We start from the raw sequence: 9,014 nt of genomic DNA on the forward strand, positions 1-9,014 counted from the left end.
ACTTTAAACTTGTTTAAAACTATTTTTTCTAAATCAATTTATTAGATTATCAATATGTATCTTTTAAATAAGTCATATAACTAATTAGGTTTATTGATACAAATATTTTTGGGACGACTTTAGCTCCAAACCGATTTAGAGTTATTTCTCCACTAACTCACAATATGACGATTTGTCAGGCTTTTTATATTTATGATTTAAACAAATCACATGACTCGTTAGAAATGATATTTTGACTTTAAATCTGTTTAAAACTATTTTTTCTAAATCAATTTATGAGATTATCAATATGTATCTTTTAAATAAGTCATATAACTAATTTGGTTTATTGATACAAATATTTTTGGGACGACTTTAGCTCCAAACCGGTTTAGAGTTATTTTCTCCGCTAACTCACAATATGACGATTTGTAAGGCTTTTTATATTTATGATTTAAACAAATCACATGACTCGTTAAAAATGATATTTTGACTTTAAACTTGTTTGAAACTATTTTTTCTAAATCAATTTATGAGATTATCAATATGTATCTTTTAAATAAGTCATATAATTCATTAAAAAATTTATTTGACAAACTACGCATGGATGATTTCTTCAATCAACACATAATAGGTTGAAGCAAGAAAGTTCCAAGCATGTTTGGAACCAAACTTTTTTCCATTAAAAAAAGTCATGTGACTAAAAATATACATAAATTCTCTCTTCAATCAATATGTAGTGGGTTAGAACAAGATAACACAAAATTAGTTTGGAGTTAAAATTTTTCATTTTTTTTTTTAATTTTGGGGGGGGGGGGGGGAAAGATTACTTTCATACTAGTTTGAAGTAAAATTTTTAACTACCACCTCAAAAATACCATTCATTATAATCATTATACTTTTTTAATAAGTGATGTGACTTTATATTTTTGAAAAAATATTACTTCCATACTAGTTTGAAGTTAACTTTTCAACTACCACCTCAGAAATACCATTCTAGTTACATAACCTTTTTAATAAGTCATGTGATTTGGTTAAATAATACATGTGAATGATCTTATGAATCGCTACATATTTTTAATATTGTTTTCTAAATTATTGGCATGGCCTATTATGAATTTATAATTTGTGAGTTATAAAAATAGTGTGTACTTTAGATATAAAAAAGGAGGGGAAATATTATCTTATATCTTATACTAATCCTAAATCCATTGTTGTATACAATATTTACTATTGAAGTGTTGATGTATACATTTTAAAAGGCAAAAATAAATATTCAGGTTTAAAACATGAAAGTAGATGTGAAAAAGTGGACATGAGAATAAAATATTTAGGTTTAAAACATAGAAAGTAAAGGTGAAAAAGTAGATGTAATGGTATCATTCCTAATAAAAGTAGTGCTAATGAAAGATTGATGTGAAAGTAAAATTGCTTCAACCACAAGTTAGTGAGTTACTACTTTAATAAATTATGAAAACTTTGTATCTCTTGTAAGTGTTGGTACAAGACCAACGATGAACTTAAAATGTGGTATATGCATAAAAGAAAATCTGGTTGGTTTGCCGTGAAGAATGGGGATTTTATATGACACATGCACATTCTTGTCTTATCCAAAAAAATTACAATTATCTTTCGCCGTAATCCTAGTAAAGATAATGACATAAATATAAATTATCATATAAAACTTTCTGAGAGGTAGAACTAGCTAGTTAATTAGGAGGCTAGCTTTGTCATTACTCATTATATGTGTTCTATGGGTGTTGAGATTTAAGAAACCATGACCACCATGACATTTTTTAATTTTTTCTCAAATATATATGACCATTTCTTTGCATTTTGATGTCCACTGCTTAACTGAAAATAATGAGTGAACAATGTGTATGGATTTGAATGAAGATAATTTTCCTTCTCAAAAAAAAGAATGAAGATTAATTTTTGGTATTTAGCCCATATATATATATATATATATATATATATATATATATTATAACCTTGCAGAATGGTAATGACCAAAGATCGCCCTTTGATCTATTTAGGTTTTGGATAAAAGGAATTTGATAATCTTGTGAGATTTGAGAAGGTGTACTACATGGTACATACTACTACATTAAGGTATATTAGAGTGAAAACTTTAGAGAATGGCAAAGCAAATCATAGAACAACAGAGATAAATAATAGCCATGGTTGTTGTCAATCAATCTATTATCCCTATAGAATCAATTAATCGAATCTTGCAAGACTCAAATTAAAAACCAACAATTGGCTCATTTTAGTTTATAGGAATTTTTTTTTGAGTAAACAGTAATACTTATTAGAACACACATAAAAATAGTAATATTAGTGTCTGCTGTTTATAACCCCAGTTTACAATTACAAAGATTAAGCCCTTTTATAGTTATACTGGGCTCCAGTAGCGAATGAAATGAATAACTTCGATTTGGCAAGGATCTTACCCCCCTTCGACTTCGGAATGATTTAAAGAAAGATCTCTGCTCCCTTGCTTTCGAAGTTGTAGACTGATCGAGTCAGGTTGAGCTTCCTTTTTGTGTGATTGACCAACCTAGTGAATCTCGAATTTCATATTGAAAAAGGAGGTTTGGTTATGAGATGTATTATAAACCCTGTTTAGTTTATAGGAATTGATATATCTAAATTCCATTGTTTCCATGACATTATAACAGCCATTGCTTTCATTTCATTAATGCTAGCATTGATTAATCATGCTTATTACGTCATTTAATATCTAGGACAACACATTGAATGCCAGTGTATTGATCTCTGACTTTTGAATTTCCTTTCACTTTAACATAATTAATAAATTATTCCGTGCATTCAGTGTATTACATTTCTCAAGTGAATAATATGTTCACTTGAGACTTGGATCTTAGCGTATGGGATCAATAACTACGAAACCTTTTACTTATCGTGTTTAATCTATTATTGAATTATTAATAAGGAACTTAATTTGATCACCGTGTGCTCAACGATTGGCTTTTCCATGTGAAAGGGGTTGAGAAGGTGACTGTTATGTTTGCACACAATAAAGCTACATTTTGTCGGATTGATCAGGTAATGGTTTCTTTTGCTTAAGGTAATAGTACATAATAACAAGCGTTGACATTTATTTGGTTAATTGTGTTCGAAAAAGTTTTAAAAAATAAAATAAAAGAGAGTCTCACATTGATTTATTTATTTTTTTTTTTTGTTTTTGAGAAAGAAGACCAAAACTCTTATTTAGTAGGAAGGCCAGTTAAATCGGCCTGAGTCTCACATTGATTTAATGTGTTAACATATTAAGCTATAAGACTAAAAACAGCTAGAGCTTATAATTGTTACACAAAATGATCCATTGACTATATTGAAACAAAAACATGCATTGGATTGAAAGCTCTATTAAATTGATTCTCTACCGACTGTAGGTTACTTGTCCTCATAGAGAAATCATTCATGATCTCATGCTTATTATGTCATTTAATATCTACGACAACACATTGAATGCCAGTGTATTGATCTCTGACTTTTGAATTTCCTTTCACTTTAACATAATTCATAATTCCGTGCATTCAGTGTATTACATTTCTCAAGTGAATAATATGTTCACTTGAGACTTGGATCTTAGCGTACGGGATCAATAACTATGAAACCTTTTATTTATCGTGTTTAATCTATTATTGAATTATTAATAAGGAACTTAATTTGATCACCGTGTGCTCAACGATTGGCTATTTTTCCATGTGAAAGGGGTTGAGAAGGTGACTGTTATGTTTGCACACAATAAAGCTACATTTTGTCGGATTGATCAGGTAATGGTTTCTTTTGCTTAAGGTAATAGTATATAATAACAAGCGTTGACATTTATTTGGTTAATTGTGTACGAAAAAGTTTTACAAAATAAAATAAAAGAGAGCCTCACATTGGTTTAATGTGTTAACATATTAAGCTATAAGACTAAAAACAGTTAGAGCTTATAATTGTTACGCAATATGATCCATTGACTATATTGAAACAAAAACATGCATTGGATTGAAAGCTCTGTTAAATTGATTCTCTACCGACGGTAGGTTATTTGTCCTCATAGAGAAATCATTCATGATCTCATAAATTTTTTTTTTTCCATTGTTTTTTAGAAGTGTTATGTCCACTACATTTTTACAACACTTTTACAAGAAATCTTAGATGGTAAATTTTTACTCGTTCTAATTTGAACCTATCATTGAAATTACTTTTTTGTCTACTAGTAACAGCCAATAACAACCTATCACTTAAAATTTGTTGTGAAAATGTGGTTAACAAAACATTTCTCTTGTTTTGTTTTTTTTCCCTCTTTTCCTTCTTTTGTGTGCAAGTGATTGATTTATATATATATATATATATATATATATTTTTTTTTTTTATCGCTACTTGATTTTGTTGTTATCTCTTGCAAGGACAAATTTTGTTTTTTCCTTTCAATTTTCAGATGAGCTTAAGATTTTTAGTTATCCTTAGTTCTAGTCTGCTTGCAAAATGAATTTATTGATAATTGTTTCAAGAGTATGAAATAAATTAAATACACAGGAAAGCCTTGAGAATTTGGATTTGTTCAAGAAAAAATGCTAGAGATACCATAATTGTACAAATTAATATCACCAATCACCCAAAAAAAAAAATTAAATAGTCATTTATTATGTTTTTATAAATATTATTAATGAGCACTGACTGAGCACCAATCTTTTTCATTTTTATATCATTTGTAAGCTCCTTATATATAGTAAATTTGTAATATCTTTAGTATTTTTTAGAAAAATTAAAAATAAAAATAAAAATAAAAAACGTACCTGTCAGTTTTTGTAAAATATGGAACAATAGGACCCCCAAAAAAAAAGTCAGATTTGGAATATGAGCATTGAGAAGTGTCATGTGAAGAAAGCTACCCTGATGAAGTATGCAAAACAAATCGTGCACGATGACGTACCTAAAGCATTAGTAATTTAGTACTTAGTACTTTAGAATTAGGACCGACGTGATTTTTTTCTTTTTCTTTTTTAGAGAGAATAATTCAATTATTTTATTAATCTAACAAATCAGAACCTGTTACATCAAAGCATAAGCTGGTCTTGGACAATAGGAGGAACCTCCAAACTACTATTACTGTGGGTGTACTTTTATACACTGATCCAAAGCGTTTTGAGTTTAAAATAAGCATTTTACAAAAGTTACCGTCTTTGAATAATAGGAGGAACCTCCAAACTACTATTACTGTAGGTGTATTTTTATAAACTGATACAAAGTGTTTTGAGTTTAAAATAAGCATTTTACAAAAATTACTGTTTCGAAACTGAGTCTTAAGTTTTTAAAAAGTAGACGTCATAGGTTGAAATTCTTTCTAATAAAAAAAAAAAAAATCCCTCCCAAAATACCTAACCATACGTACTCTATACATGCTTTGCATGTCTAGCCAATACCCAATTTGTGAGCAATAGAATTTGCTTCACGTTTTGCAACAGATCGATAACCCATTTCTCAAATTGTGCCAATACATATCTAAGCCTCTGTAAACCATGCTTACCACGTTTTGAGCCTTACAATAATCAAATTTTCTGCCTTTCCTAAACACACAGCCAACACAATTATAATATTATAAATTGATTATTCGTTTGTTTATTTTATTTAATTTTAATAGCCAGAAAATTTAAGATAGTTGGCAAACTCTTTATTTATAATGATTATTGATTCGGCTTGATCAATTTTGTAATATCGTATCTATGGATGTGAAGAGGGGTGTTGTCAGTTGCTACATCCACAGGTTGTAAGAATCCTGTGATTTGGAATGTAATCTGGCACACAATTTGATAATATTAGTATAATATGATACATTACCCTTGTTTTCCTTCTTATATATATATATATATATATATATATATATATTTTTTTTTTTTTTTTTTTGAGAAACTCCTTCTTATATTATTATTAAATTAAATGACATACGATATAAAATTAAGTATATATACATTGTACAGTACAGCATATAAACGCATTTCATTCAGCTCAATGTTAAAAAAAATATATATATATATTTTATAAATTTTATATGACAAATGTAAATAAAAATACTTGTGAATATATTATGGATTTGAATGAAAAACCTAGAACACAACTAAAGTATTTCATTTATTCTATACCAATTATGTATCACAAATATTATCTTAGCACTAAGAGAATTTCTTTGTTTTAAATCTTATATTTTTGTGTATTTATTTTCACTTATTCTCATTTCAATTATATTCATTTTATGAATATGTTGTTTTTTATTAAATCAAACATTCATTATAACTAATCTTAGAGCAATCTTAACAAATTTTCACTAAAACTTAATAGATACTTCACAATCACAAATATTTTTGATATGCTTATGCCTTTCATACAAACTACTTTATCTTATGTCGATAAAAAGGTTAAAGTTTACTTAAATTAAACCATTTTTATATAAATATAATATGGAAAACCTTTAATTAATACATATTTTATACTTTTAATTATAGAAAATACATATTCTTAAAGTGCTTATTTTCAATACTATATATACACGATTTTAAAAAGTATGTTATAAATATAAGAAATGTGTTAAATATCAATGAGGTGTGGCAAATTAGTACAAGTCAAAGTTTCGTGAATTGTGATACTTTTTTCACGTGTGTGTAGTATGGGCTAATCTGATAGTAAATCAATTTTCTTCGTTTTTATGGGATAAAAAAATCAATCTTTGTTATCATCTAATCCTTATCTTCTTTTGGTATTAAAAGTTTTAGTAAGTACTAAGTAATTGGCTTCTTCTGTTAGTTGATGATGTAATTCGAATACATATTCTTCATTTGTTCTAATAACTGAATCTGGATTAAAATTTCATTATTATTAATCAGCATCAGTGCCATAAACCATAAATATTGTACAGATTCATTTTTGCAAAAAGTTAAAACTCCTATAGTTATGAATTGGGACTATATTGGAAATATACCAATCTGGAAGGATAACTTAAATACTAATAAGTATAAGGGTCATTTAAATACATATTTTCAATTTTTAAACAATATTATATATATTTTATGCACTTTTTATCCACACGTATATTTAAAAAATACAAACGTTATTGAAACAATATTACTAAATAGCCCTTTAGTACATGTTTTTAAACAACAATTTTCATTTTTTTTTGAAAATATATATAGATAAAAAAATATATAAAAATATATATAATACTATTTAAAAACGGAAAATATTTATTTAAAATAATATAGGGAACGGACTTAATATTTGTAACGTTCCTCGGTACTCGTATTTTCTGAAACTACATCGATGCTGTCACTTTTGTTTTGTCGTTGACTTAAAATCTCAGTTTTGGCTTTTAGTTTTTCACTTTTCACTTTTTTTTTTTGGAAACACTTTTCACATTTACATTCAAAGGTACCATTGTCTCTGACTCAGTGACATTCCACTTTTGGAACATTCTTTACGTGTCACCATTCCCCAAGCCCCACCACATAAAAACTTACCGTTAGATTTGATGATGACATCTCTCAGCTCTGTAACCGTTAGATCAGATTATGACTTTTTTGTTTTCACATTCTTTGTTCCCATTTGTTGCTTGGTTGTCATAACGTGATTTATACGATTTGAGATTTTTTTTTTTTTTGACGGTGTTAAGAGGATTCCTATTTTCTTTATCACGGGTTTGCGGTGTAACGGTGTTGTACGATTTTTCTTGGATAGTGCGATACCAATCATAGGGAATGACCAATATGATAAGTTCAACCCATAAAGGAATCTTAGAACGAGTGTAAAGCTTGCACGTTCCATGCCCTTTCTTTTTTTAGATTTTTTTGCTTAATAAGGACTACATATTATTAAAATTAAATACATTTAAGAATAGTTTAAAATTGTATAAACCTTGAGTTATATTGTAATTTACGGATGTCCTATAAGAGATTCTTCTGGATGATAGTTGATGTGATTGTTACTCCACAGTCCACACCAAAAAATATAAACCAAATAATTTTATAATTAACTTTTGAGTAATGTATGTATTTTAATCATTTTTTAGATAAGTAATCAAAATGCATATATTTTGGACAATGTTAGAAAATAGTTAAATGGTTAGCAGTTAGCACATCTATTAACTTATTTTTAATTATCTCATGGTTATAATTTTATTTTATTGAATTTTTTTAATAATGTATAAGCTTATTTTATATGGGTGAGTTCTATGACATTGAATATACTTTTTAATTTGTAAAATTTAATTCGAAATTGTATTATGAATCCCATTCTAAGGGGAGAAGTGCATTTTTAACTCCATATATGCTTCATTGTAATAATTGCTAATCTATAGTGAGTAATGTCCCGTAGTCAGAATTTAAGGTGTTAAAACATTTAGGAATATAACTAAATGTTGTCAAAACTAAAAGTGTATGAACAATGGGAGAATCAACTAATATCTGATCCTCAAAAAAAAAAAAACTAATATCTGAAAATCCAAGCAAGTTTGAGGCCTTTCCTAATAGCTCATAATTCTACCATACAACTAGAAGTATTAACCAACTTTCACATAATATGGCCAACTAACTAGTTACCTAAATGATCTTTAAATATTCCTATTGTTATTATCTCTATTTGAAATGAATCAATTTTATGATTTAGATTAAATATTACAAATTTAAAGGTGTATTGAGTACCACGTTATTCAAAATTTTAAATGACGTAATACTCTATAATGGAAGATAAATAAAATTAAATGTTTATATCATAAGTAATAAGTCATACAAGAATAATGTATATTTATTGATTACAATTAAGTGAAAATATTTGAAATAATACTTTAGTAACAATGCAACCAATTCTTAAGCTAAAATGGCTCGTAGTCTGAGAGCTTGTATGGCTTGAAGAAGTTTACAAAGTATTTTAGATCAAGATGTACTTCCTTAATTACAATATTTAATGAAGCTTGACTGTCTTGCATATAAAATTAAGATATTATGATCTTTTTAAAATATGGGTTTGTT

Source organism: Quercus robur, chromosome 7 (assembly GCF_932294415.1).
Source record: "Quercus robur chromosome 7, dhQueRobu3.1, whole genome shotgun sequence".
In the NCBI taxonomy this organism is placed as follows: Eukaryota; Viridiplantae; Streptophyta; class Magnoliopsida; order Fagales; family Fagaceae; genus Quercus; species Quercus robur.